Source organism: Peromyscus maniculatus, chromosome X, assembly GCF_049852395.1.
Source record: "Peromyscus maniculatus bairdii isolate BWxNUB_F1_BW_parent chromosome X, HU_Pman_BW_mat_3.1, whole genome shotgun sequence".
Lineage (NCBI taxonomy): Eukaryota > Metazoa > Chordata > Mammalia > Rodentia > Cricetidae > Peromyscus > Peromyscus maniculatus.
Genome location: NC_134875.1, coordinates 127,382,342 through 127,396,501, shown reverse-complemented (window position 1 = coordinate 127,396,501; position 14,160 = coordinate 127,382,342).

Below are 14,160 nucleotides of genomic sequence, written 5' to 3'. Positions count from 1 at the left end.
CTTCCATGACGAGACTGATTTTTCCTTTTTGTTTTTTGGGCTTTTTTCTCTTAAATTTTATTTTATTTTATTTTGGGGGTGGGGATGTTGCAAGGGCAGAGAGTATATACAAAGGGACAGGGAAATGAATGGAATGGAGGTGCATGATGTGAAAGACACAAAGGATAAATAAAAAGAAAGTTAAAAAGAAATAAAGAGAGCCTGCCACCTCCTCTCAGTCTATTGCATGCCTCTGTTTATCATGTGCCTCCATCTGCTTTTCTGCTATGCATGGAGCCCTGACCAGAAACCAGCTATATACTAATTCCATGTTCTTGGCCTTCCAGATTATAAGCCAAGATCAATGTTTTTTTCCTTTCCAAATTTCTCATCCTCAATTATTTTTTATAGCAACAGAAGTCAGACTAACATAGTGTCAATTTATTATGTTAGCATTTAATGAATACCTGATCTGCTGAGCCCCGGTGAAGAAAACAGGATAGAAACTTTCTCTTGCCTTCATTAGGAAAGACAGTCAGGGGTACTCATCATAAAGCAATTCCTAATGTCACTCTAGGACACATATCATAGAAAGAAAACCTAGCCATACAATCACGGAGGCCCTCCAGGAGGAAATTACATCCCTACTGGTATGAATAAAAGTTCTCCAACTGGTGAAGATAACAAGCATGCCCAGCAGAGTGGACAATAATTCTAAATTTGAAGACAAGCCTAAAGATGAAGCATTTGAAGAAATGGACACAGGCTGATGCAGAAGACATCCTCACCACCTTTAAGACTATCCACAAACAGCATGAAATTAATAACATAGCAGTGAGCAATTTAACAGAGAATAAATGATAGGAAGCATCATTTGTTTCTGTGTGTATTCCTGTCTTCTGTCCCCAGCTAGATAATAAATCACTGCAGAAGAGGAGGTGTTATCTTTTATTCATCCATTCAAGAATAATTTATTGAACACCAACTTGATATCAGACATTGTGTCCATCATTAGGAATATAGCATCATAAATTAAAAATGATGCTAATCCTAGGAAGACTAAATATAAAACTGGATAATTACCAGAAAGCTAATTTATGTTCTATCTGAGCAATGCTTGACACCTCTCACAAAGACATGCAGAGGGGTGCTGTTTGCTCCTAGCAGGATTCTTTGCCTTTTCAACTTTATGAAATCCATGTTTCTTTCATCAATTAAAATGAACACGTTTTGCTTTCATTTCTTTTTCATTAGAAGACTGCCAAAGAGATAAAATGTCGTTATTACTTCTTTCTTGCCGGCTAGCTTTTCATTAAGGGATATTTCAGTGAGTCTCTTATGCCACAGGAGGTTTCAATAAAGAGGCAGACGCTGTAGAACACAGTGCACCAGATACTATCTAAGTAGTACATTTTGCCCTTTTTTACCCAATGCTGGAAGCTTGACAGGGGATAGAAAATTCATTTTAAAATTAGATTCTTTAGAGCTTACCAGTTTCTTTCCCTCAACAACTACAGTGATCTTTTTTTTTTCCCAAACATGTATTGAAAGGTAAAATGATGAAAGGAGCCAGCCCTTGCAGCCAGGGCGGCTCTTTCTTGAATAATATTGAATTGACAGTGCAGTGAGACCTTCAGTACATTTAATAGAGTATCTCTCTTCATCTTGGATGCTAATCTGAGTGTTGTTTGGGCTCCCAAGGATTGTTTATGAGATGGGATGATGTATTCATGGAGCTCATAAATTGGAAAGGCTCAAGAATCTAGACCTTACTCAAAAGTCCATAGGCTGGTTCAAGATGACAAAGGAGTTTGGACATGGTAGCATAGGCCTGTAACCCTAGCATTTGGGAGGTAGAGGCAAAGGGAAAAGGGGTTCAAGGCTAACCTGGGCCACATGAGACCTTGTCTCAAAATACAAACAAACAAAAAATTCGAAAGGGAAAACTGCCAGGGCCAGAAGACTTGCCAAGAAGTGAGAGAAGGTGGTGTCAACAGGGAACAAGCCAGATGATTTAACTGCCCAAAGCTTTTGGATGCATCGAACAGGCTTACTGAGACATGTTAAGAATGGATAGGAAGCCGGGCGTGGTGGCGCACGCCTTTAATCCCAGCACTTGGGAGGCAGAGGCAGGCGGATCTTTGTGAGTTCGAGGCCAGCCTGGGCTACCAAGTGAGCTCCAGAAAAGGCGCAAAGCTACACAGAGAAACCCTGTCTCGAAAAAACCAAAAAAAAAAAAAAAAAAAAAGAATGGATAGGAAATGACTTTTTCTATCTGAAGAGCACAACTATAACTCTTTCCCCTACAACTTTATTTGTCATAGCCCAGGCTATGTGAACTCAGGGACACTTCACAGAAAGGCCAATATGCAGTTGGGTAGAGACACCAAGCTGCAAGTCTTCCAAAAACAAACAAACAACAACAAAAAAAGCAGAAGGCAGCCCCTGACATGTCACAGAAGGTAAGAAAGAAAACCAAGACCTCATGTACACTGTGAGTGTCAGCTGACCATTGTCCAAAGTGAGTGTTAACTTTTTTCCAATGACTAATATTGAGAATAAGAACATTTCTATAGATCAGAAATAGTGTCCTAAACAATGAGCGATATCAGACCAGATGACATGGCAAAAACTATAGAGCACAGAGGAGAAGAGTACGTTATTAAACAATCATAGGAGGAGCTCAGTGAGTGAGCATGGTTATTTATTTATTTATTTATTTATTTATTTATTTATTTTTTGAGAATTTCATAGATGTACACAATTCATTTTAATCAGATTCATCCCCCACTCCCTCCTTCAACCCCAAAATATTATTCTCCCAATTTCACATCCTCTTTATTTTTATAAACTTGTGAGTCCAAATGGTGCATAATGCTACCTTTTGTGCATGAGTGTAGGGCGATTCACTAGGATGTATGCAACCAGCCAGTAGCCTCACTCTTAATGAAAAAGACGCTCTGTCCCTCAGCAGCCATCAACTTCAGTAACTCCTCAACTAGGGGTAGGGCCTCCTGAGATCCTCACACATCTGTGCTGGAATATTGACTGGTTTGATCTTGTGCGGGTAACTACAGCTATTGTGACTTCACAAATGCACAAACCACATCATGTTCAGGAGACAGCATTGGCTGAGCATTGAAGCACACAACCAATGGTCTGTCTACCAAGAACTCTACTTGGCTTGTTCAATGCAAACCACCTTCCTTTAATGATGCACTTGGCAGCTTAGGTCCCTCATCAGCACACATACCTCTCTCCAGCCAACGTTCCTAGCAACCTGTAGTTTACACACCTGCATCATGCTGTATCACACTCCTGTCTGAAACACTGAAGTAATTTTCTCCTCCTATTAATGTACATCAAACTTAGACAGATTCTATTCAATCACATTCTCCTATGACTTCAGTAAGAAAGACACCAGAAAGGTCAATTTGGCCTGAACTAGTTTTGGGTGACTTTGTTATAAATCAAACTGTATACTCAAAGTGAACTTTGGGGGAGAATACCCTATTTGACATCTTATGCCTATGAATAATTTGGCATACATATGGTTAAAATCAGATGTATTATGGAAGGAACATGCACATTAGAGAAATGATGACATTATCTAATCTAGTGTTCAAAATATAGTAACACACAAATTATGCCCCTTAGTAACCACCCCTCTCCTTCCTTTGGATTATGTTATTAAAAGCAGTAAACAGTAACCTAGAGCCCTTGAATATCTTATATGGCCTTCTGTCAATCTTGATAGAATATTCTTTTGGAATTTGTAATATTGTTTCACTTTGAATAAATTATTCTTGCTATTTTGCACATTGTACATGTGTACATGTCTTTATTCTTGAATAGGATGCCAAGAACCAAAACACCCTGCCCAGACCTTCACCACTAATACCACTTTCTTACATGCATGAGGCTCTGAATTTCATTTTCAGCACTGCCAAAAGAAAAAGGGAAAGGAAAGAAAAAGTAGCTCATGAGGAACAGAAAAATCAGAACAGATATTTTCAAAGAATATCAGGTTGAAGGTTTTCACCAATTCTTTCCATAAGGATGAACATTAAAATTAATATTAAAGACTCAGAGTATATACTAATTACTGACTTTTAGTCATTACCTTCAGAAATTTTGATGCTTTATAAAATTTTAGTTTCATAATATGAATTTTTATGTATAATAAATGTTTTGATTAGTTTTATGTAGACTAGTTAAATAATATTTCATGCTTCATTACAAATAGATATTTTCATTATGTATATACCAGATGGTGATTATAATCCAGCCTGGAGACTGTGGTAATCAGATGATAAAAGTGGCTTTTCCTCTTAGATGTATTCCTGGCTGAGAGGGCTGGTCACCAGCAAGACTTTGAAACTTTGAATAGAAGCTTGGAAACTCTAGCTCCATGTTCAAACCTCCAGGGAAGGGAGGACTGAAGATTCAATTAACCTTGGCTTGTAAATGATTTAATCAATCTATCCCACATAATGAAATCTCCACAAAAGCCCAGAAGTAGCAGGATTCAGAGTTTTTAAGCTGGTGATCACATCCATTCATCAAGAGGGTAGAATACTGGAATTTTGTCCTTAGGACCTTCCTAGACCTTGCACTGCATAACTCTTCAGGTATTCAGTCCTATCCTTTAGGATAAACAAGAAATGTATGTAAAGTGACTTCTGGAGTTCCACAAAACTTTTCCCCAAATTAATGAACCTAAGCAGAGGGTTACAGGAACTCCCAGTTTATAACCATTTTACCTAAAGTACCTGTGGCCCAGGGCTTGCAATTGGCATCTGAAGTCAGGGCAGCCTTATGAGACAGTTGTTAACTTGTGAGGATGAGCCTCATGGATATGTTGGGCTACAACTTGGTTTTAACTGTGAAGGAGGCCATTTAGTTCACTTTTTCTGTGAGTATTAAACTCTCTCTGAAAGGGACATTTTAATTTCTTTATATTAAAGTGTATTTATTAAAATCTCTTCTTACTTGAAACAATTTTCCACTTTCTTTTGTGTGGGTTTTCTACAGAAGTTCTGAAAAGTAGGAACAGCTTTACCTTAAAATATTGAAAAAGACTCTGAAAAAGGTAGAGCAAAAATAGAGGCAGGTGAAAGTCTGTCTTTAAGTTATGTGTGTGTGTACGTGTGTGTATATATGTATAGATATATGTTGTGGGATGGTCTATATGTCAAATGTGTTGCTCTGATTGGTCAATAAATAAAACACTGATTGGCCAGTAGCCAGGCAGGAAGTATAGGCGGGACTAACAGAGAGAAGAGTTGAGAGAACAGGAAGGTGGAGGGAGACACTGCCAGCCGCTGCCATGACAAGCAGCACAAATGAAAGAATAAATGACTGTTGAATACCTAGTCACAAATGGCTTGGGGAATATCACAGAAGAAGTGATGTAAAGAATCTAAGGAGCCAGAGGAAAACAGTAGAAGTGGAGAATACTGACTTCCAGGTATGGCATGGTTATCATATGCCTGAATGCACAATAGTTGTAATTACCTCCACAATATTTGCACACAGGCCCAACATCTTCCCATGTGGATGTGTATGTCAATAATGGTTGATAGAGGGAAAGGCTCCTAGAATTTCAGGTCATCATGCTCACTGTTTAAATAGGATAATCTTCAGTATAGCACAGAGCTAGATGATAAGAAGTTAAATTTTCATGATTACTTGTACAAATTACTGAGGCTAGAATAAGTTGTTGCCCTATATCTCCACTATACAATACTAATGCCCCATGTAAAACTCAGGTTTAGAATGCAAGAAACTGAAAGACAAACTTTCATCCACACTGTCCTTCTGGGTACAACAATTTTTAAAAAAATCATAACATCTGCATTCTCTTTTCTCCTAATGAGATACTATGTAAGTCATGCTGGAAATGCTATTTCCAAAAAGCCTGTTCCCTTCTTCAACTTAGAGTTGATTTAACTATAATAAGCATGAACTAGAACCAATTACTCACTGTCCCTATCTTCAGAGGGAGAATATTTTCACTTTCAAACTACCTCAAAGGAATAAGACAACTGATACCTGCTTAGATAATGGCTGCACATCACAGCCAACCTTCTGTCACGTGTTCTTGCAGATATAGGGAAAATATTAAAAGTGTTTGTCCTGGATATAGTTAAGAAATTTATCAAATAAAAATATAAGCTGTCCGGTTAAATTTGAATTGCAAATGAAAAATGACAAACTCAGTACGAATGTGTCCCATGCCATGCTAAAATACATTGTCCCTGATCTGAAATGCAAATTTAACCTCATGTTCTGTGTTTGATCTGGTCCCTCTAGCCTGAAAAAATATTTTGTTATGGTCTAATAGAGGAAATCAACACATAGAAGTGAAACTGACAGTAATAAGTAACAGAATATGGTCAGGTACAATATCATAAGACATACAAAAAAAGAAGTGTTTGCTAAAGTCAGAATTCCTTCAGTATAGTTGGTGAACTATTTCAGCACACAAAAGTTTTTGCTACCCAGCCTGATGACCCGAATTCAGTCACCTAGAACCCACATGTTGGAATGAGAACACCAATTCCTGCAAACTGTCCTCTGACTTCTACATACATGCACTCCTCCCATACATAAGCACATAAATGTAAAATACTTTAAAAATTAAAAGAAATCACCATGCTGATAGTGAGCTACCCAAAGAGCTCTGTCTTTGTGGAGACTCGCTAAGTCCTCAGCCCTTACTGTGGTGGTAGTACTGTTTGATTGATCATTTCCAAATGTGCTAATAAATGTGAAAGTAAATGAATAACACCAATCAGTGTGGTAGAAATTGAGATATCTTAGACATACTTTATTTTACCATTGCTGTGACAGAATATCCTGATGACAGCAACTTAAAGGAATCAGGGACATTTTGGCTCCTAGTCCAATGGACAGTTCATTATGGAAGGGAAGTCCTGGCAGCAGGGTCACATTGCACCCACAGACATGGAACAGAGTGACAGAGGCATTCTAGAACTCAAACTCAGGCAGTGGTGCTGCCTACTTTTAGTGTGGGTCTTTCTACCTCAAGTCATCTAATCAGCATAATCCCTCCCAGGCATGCTCAGGGGCTAAATAATCGCACACAAGATGCTGATGAATGCTTGTGTCCTGGTGATTCCAGATCCTGCCAAGTTGACAATGAACATGAACCTTCACAGTGTGGAAGGAAGATGAAGCTTTGCAGGAAGAGAACAGAAGAAGGGACAGGCATACTTATTTGGGCAAATAACTGGACTGACAAGGACAGGGCAGAGGCAAAGATTCTGCAACAGCTGACTCTATGTCTTGTAAATTCAACAGAAAAAAGAAGTGTTGATGCAAAGGACATCCCTTACTACAAAGGGAATAAGAGATTCTTTCTTCTGAGCCAAATGTGAGTGACTGTGGCCTGGTAACAAAAAATCAGGTGCCCTGAATGAAATGATTTGCTGTGAAAGTAGTTACATGGCATTCTATAGTCATGGAACAAAAGATAATCACAATTTAATACATTTACTAAATTCATTGGTAAAGACTTCAGGTAGGCAGATTACAATAGAGCTGGGAAATCCCTACTATATATTTGAGATGCTATCTGATGCCATTCTTACCTTTTAAGTTGGTAGAAATGAGTGGTGTGCTAAGTTAACATAACACTTGATTGTCAAAAAGGTGTTAGGTCAGATACAAAGGTGGGTGATAACTATTAAGGAGACTGAAGATAGTTCAAGATAATTTTGGTTCTTGATGTGCTACATTGCAAGTCTCCACAAATCATGAAGTTCTAAACAATCAATCAGTCTACATACTTGCCAATGCAGATGCAGGTTTTTCAAGGATCAAATTGGATTAAATTAAATAATTAAGTCATTGTGATGCTCCTAAAAAAATGATGTGAAGATTTACATTTTTAGTTCCATTTATATCTCTTCAGGGGAGTCTTTGCAGCTACCAGTGGCTTCGAGGTAGGATATTAAGGGGGAGGGGCGACTAAAGAAGTGCAGAAGAAAAAAATAGCCTTTTAACTCCTGAATTGGGTCGAAGTCTTTCACCAACTGAGAGTCAGAAACGTCAGCACAATTAGCACCATTTGCCGGGAAGACTGCTGAGACAGAGATAAGATTCCATTCCTAGGGATTTCAGACAAGAAGAGTAAAATATTAGCACATACTTAAATCCTAAGTATACGACCTTTGAGAGTGGCCTTAGTTTTTCCAGGTGTGAATGTGCAGTTTTCCGGGACTTTCACAAGCAAGACTCTAAACTTTGTCTACAGCAAAAACAAACCTTAATTCCCTTGTGTAATCTGTGTACACAGAGGTTTTAACCTTATCAGTCATAATCCTGCCCGGTGCACCTAGAAATGACCCTATGATTTACTTAACTTCCTCAAAAATCATTTGAGATGTAGCTTCAGAAGCCAAGATCACATATATCATTATTGTAAAGACACTTAAATTCAACTCTTAGGACGTCCACCCTTTGGTGTCTACTATTCTTTCTCTGAGCACTTCTCTCTGTGCTGAAATCAATGTCGGAATCTCTTCTTCACAAACATCAATGCTGCTTCATACTAATTTATCCAGAAATTCTTTTCTACAAGAGGTCTCTGAAAAGAATTCAGTCAGAGAGCCTCAGAATTGCGTTATGAGAAATATTCAACTAGTATGCAAGTGTTAAATTTCCTGAGGTAGAAATAAGAAAACGATTCAAAGCCTTTGACGTTTTGAAATAAGGTAGAAAAAAGAAAACAGCTCAGAGGTTAGGCCTTTGACATTTTGAAATGAAAGTATTAATATCAAGAGCATAACTCTTACTTGAAAAAAACTTTAAAGGAATGTTTAAGTCATCCAGTGCCATCTGGGATTAAGAAAGACTGAGACTTAAATTATGAAATTGCTACAGGGTGGGTCAGAATTTCATAACCTAGGCACAACTGACATTTGAACATGGTAATTCTTTGTTATGAGGGTCTACCCTCTGCATTATAGGCTATTTATCAGCATCCTATGCAACTACCCTTTGGTGTGACATCCCTTAAATTCATATTGCAATGTAATCTCCAGTGCAATGGTATTAAGAGTTGGAGTCATGAGAGCTTTCTGCATATGAATGAAGTTAAGGCCTTGTACAAAGAAATTTCCCAGACTTAGTTCTTTTTTGTGCTGCCTTCCACCAAGTGAGGGCATAGCTTTTACCACTCTTGCCACATGCCAGTGCAGAAAAAAAGGTCCTTACCAAACATTGAAGCAGCCAGTGCTTTGCTTCCTTCTTGACTTTCCAACCTCTAGAATGTGAGAAATTGACTTCTGTCCTTTATGCATTACCTGTCTGCTAGGACTGGGTGCAAAATTCAGTGGTAGAGCATTTATTTGCTACCAAAACCGACTGCCAATATAAATAATAAAAATAAATAAATAAAAGTAAACAACCCATTTTTTGAGTCTTGCTATAGTGAAACAACTTAGTAAGATATCACTAGGTCCCAGCAGAAACCCCCTCCTCTGTTTGTAATGAGCAAAAATGCCCTCACATATTGATCAATGTCCTTTAGAAGCAGAATCTTCCCATGTTTAGAATCACTCATCTAGATGAAAGCATTCTGTGAAGGTTCAATTGCATGTCTGAGCCTCTTTTTTAGTTTTTTTCCTACCCAGCTGAGGAAATAAGGGATAATTTGAGCAAATAAAGCCTCTGAATTTGAAAAAAAGTGGTCCCATAGATGAATGAAAGTGTTGCCAAAGGTAAATACTAGATGATAAAAAGCAAGCAATGGCCTGTGTCCATTAAGATCACATACATTTACTTCAAAAGGCCAGACTTAGGTGGTCCTGGGTCAAGCTTATTGAAATAAGTGCACTTGGCCATGAAAGGCAAACAGTTACTAAATAACTGAAGAGAAAATTACTTTTAATAGATACTTCTACATCTACAATATTGGACCAAAGAAAAACTACTCCTTGATAAAGGAAAGAGAGAAAGACCTTTGGAAATCTGAGGACCCTTCCCAGAGGCAATTCTCTTCACCAGGTGAATACAATGCCCTAGTGTAGTGGTTCACAACCTGTAGGTGGCAACCCCTTTAGGGTCGAAAAACCTTTTCACAAGGGCCATATATCAGATACCCTGCTTATCAGATATCTACATTATGATTCATAACAGTAGCAAAATTACAGTTATGAAGTAGCAATGAAAATAATTTTATGACTGGGGTCACCAAAAAATGAGCAACTGTATTAGAGGGCTACAGCATTAGGAAGGTTGAAAATCAGATACAGATTTCTATTTGCAGGGGCTTGGGATACTACATAAACAAATCTTGGAAATTCTCCTAATAAAATATTGCCCTCTCACTCAAAATCAAGAAAACTATAAGGATCACCACATTATATTATGTGAAAATAACCCGACATCAAAAAGATATAAAAGCATATGGTTTCTGTAATAATTATAATATCCAAAATAGGTGAATCCATGAAAACAGAAGCCAGAGTGGGGTTTTTCAGAAGCTCAGAAAATGGGGAGGAATGAAAGATTCATCTTTCAGTGGATATGTGTTTCCTTTCAGAGTGATGGAAATGTCTTAGAAGTAAATAAAATGGTAGTTGCCAACATTGTAATGAACAGAATGCTACCAAATTGTATACCCTAAAGGTTAATATTTTATCCTATGTGAATCTTCACTAATTTATATAATCTTTGATTATGTATGTATAATAATGTATATAATCTTTGATTATGTATGTTTAGCCATGTATGACACAGGACTGTATTCCAACTGCTCAGGCAGCTGAAGCAGAGGACAGAAAGTTCAAGGCCATCCTGAGACACAGTGAAATCAAGACCAGCCTGAGCAACTTAGCAAGACTTTGCTCAAAATAAAAAAAAAAAAGTTGAAAAAGGGTCTGAGGTGGGGGAGTGCTCACTATACACAGACCACAACTTAGAATCATAAACAAAAAAAAATCTCTTGGATTTGAAAGTGAGTAAGCCAAATAGTGCTATGTGTGTAACAGCAGATTGCAATGAATGATGGGAACGAAGAGCAGTGGCAACAGCTAAAGTGTTACAGTGAAAGAGGATAAAGGTTTCTCATATTGCATTCTTATTAAGTATAATCAAACCTGTGGTAAAAACAGAAGGAATTGAGATCCTTCTGGAAGTAGGATCTGGAAGTAAAAAGAAAAAGAATGAAAATCTTTAGTCATGATTTTAAAAGCTAAAGTGTATGTTGTGATTAAATAAAAGGCAGGGGTTTAAGAATAGAAAAATGGGGAAGGGTAAATGAGAAAGGCTGGATTTGATCAAAGCATATGGTATTCACAAGTGCAAAGTATCTCATTGCATCTCATCCATGTATATAATTGCTATATGCCAATCAAAAATAAAATTAAAGGAATAATAAAATAGAATATAGGGCCCTAATTCATAGAATAAATAAGTTAAACTGAAAGAGTGTTTTAAAAGCACACATAACCAACAGAATTCCAAGGCTACAAATAATTTTCAAATAGATAAGTTTATACTTAAACAAAGCAAGTAAAAATAACACACAACTAATCAACAGCAGGAGAGTTTCTAACTGGCAGTGGCCGACAATGGCCACACCTAGAGGACAGTCCAAACTCCAGGGGTGAAAAAGCCTAACCTTTGCCTATTTACCAGATTACCTGAGGGTGAGATTTCCCTCCCCACCTCTCCCAGTGCACATGCTCAGGTAGAGACACTAAAGTTCAGTGCTGCAAGGTTCTCTGGCTCCACGGGACCGACAATGGCAGAGCTGTGACTTTAACTCTGGTCTTCTGGAGCCGAGAAAAGAATTGCTATCATTTCTTTAAATGAGCATCAAACAGTTGAAAAGCCATTTATTTTGTCAGCTTTGTAATCTCAGAAATTCTGTGTCTTGTTGGAAAAAAAGAATGAGATAAGACAGATGCAACCCCTTTTGCTGGAAGTGAAGGGAGCAGAGCTGAATGACAGTTCTCACAGGAAAGGCCCCCGTGCTCTGCCTGGAGTATGAACCCTCTGGGTGTTGGGGTGGGGGCACACACATGCCAGTGAAGATTCAGAACACCTGGACTAGCCTAGTTTGGAAACCACTAGCTGGGCTAATATTATAGCCTCTTTTTGGTGGCGGGAAGGAAGGGCTCAATTTGTCCTTTATTTTATAAAGCAGTGGCAAAAGTAGATGATCTCTAAAATCTTTATGTGAGAAGAGTAAGATTTGACAACGTTAAATGAGTCAGTTGACTACTGTTGCTAAGTCTAGTGAAACCCTCTCAGCTTACAAATTGAAAAAGTCTGAAGAGTCTGGAGTTGTGATGCAAATAAAGCAAACCCTAATAGGAGAGTGTTGGTCCCCTTGTGTGTGTTTATGCATGAGCATGAGCTTGTGTGTGTGTGTTGTGTGTGCATATGTGTACATGTTAATGTGTGTGTAAAATTGTGCATGAGAGAAAAACACAGAAACATACAAGAAAAAGAAACAAGGCCAATGCAGAATATGGGAGTCTTAAACATTATAGGAATAAGGCAGGAAGTGAGTGAGGTGGAGGTAGATAGAATAGAACAGATGAGATTGGAAAACATTAAGCCAAGGTGCTACTTCAGTTTTGAATATATATGGCATGTGCTTAGCTTAGGTTGCTCTGAAAAATAAAATCCTTGGATGGGATGTCCATGAAGATGGTTTATTTTAGGAAGTGCTTAAAGGGAACAGTAGTGGAGACAGGGAAGAGGAAACCACATAGGGAGGGATCAATATCACTGGAGTCTTCTAGGGAACTGTGTAGCACACATCTCACAATTATCTGCCAATGGCACAGAAGAGAGAATCGGTCATTCACTGACTCATAGCTCCAGCTGCCCCATGGATGCCCACTGTCCAACACTTTCAGCTGACACATTTATGATTATCAAGGAAACTCTCTTCGGGTCCCAAGCAGTGGTGTCAGGGAACTCTGGGGCAGAAAGTGGGAAGTCCAGATACAAAGAATCATCAGGTTATTGGTCGCCACTTCAATGGTGAAAAGTGGGCCTGGAGAACGGGAAGCAGGGCATCTGAAGTGTCTGTAGCAATGTTTCTGTCAGGTAGAAAGATCCAGTGGCTGCTACCTAGAGAGAAAGCAGAGCTGTCAGAACAAACTTCAGCTGGAGGTGAGATGTGCTTCTCTTTCTCACAGCACTGCAGGGCTATGCAATGTGCAGCTATGCATGCAGCCCGAAGGAATAAAAACAACCCACAGACATAAAACAGTGAGGTTTTTTGTACTATTCTTAACAGAGTTCTTGACTATGAATTTTATAGACAATATCGTGTTAAAATATCAAAAGGTTGGATGTACCTGCCACAAATTCTGGCCTTATGCAAGTGACAGCTTGGATAGGTAGGCTATCTTCTGTGTTATGAGCTTAAATGACACTGACACTATAGGTGAACTCAGGGTTTCTCACTTAAGGTGACTAATGTCCTCTCACATTTGCTTAGTGGCTGCAGTGACTTGCGCTGCACAATCACTTAATAATTTGGTCTCAAACATTACTGTAATGTTACACCTTCAATTCCTCATGATCTGAACTGACTCAGCTCTAGCCTGGGGCAAGTCTGAAGGGCTACATTTATCTAACCTTATTAAAATTTCAGAACACTTTCACGTGACATTTCTCATTGAACTCTCACAATAACTTTAGAGGAATAAGCAGAGGTCACTTAGTGACCAAGCCATAAACCACTTAGATCTCTGGGCATACTCCCTCCTCTGTGAACATTTTGCTTCTTGTTTCTAACAACCTGAAAACAGGTCTGAGGCCAAAATGACTCTGCTTCAAATGAAGCTAGGCTATCCATTGTGAGCACCAGTGGAGCATGTGATACTCAGAGCTTGAAGGACTAATGTCCTTTCTGTCTGTTGCAAGATCACATGGCAAAGACGTAAGTTGTCAAACAGAGTCAGGAAAAGAATTTAGTCTTCTGGGCTAGTAAGCAAACAAGGACCAACGTTATAGCCCTTAACTAGGTTATTTGCAAGCCATCTAAGTCAATAAAGACATGTCTTGCTCAAGCTGCATGTCTGCCTTGAAGTAGGAGAGGACTCTGCTCTATGGAGTCATGCTGGGCTCCAGGCTGATAAAGAAGCTACTGTCTCAAACATTACCAGAGGGAAAAGAAAGCTCTAG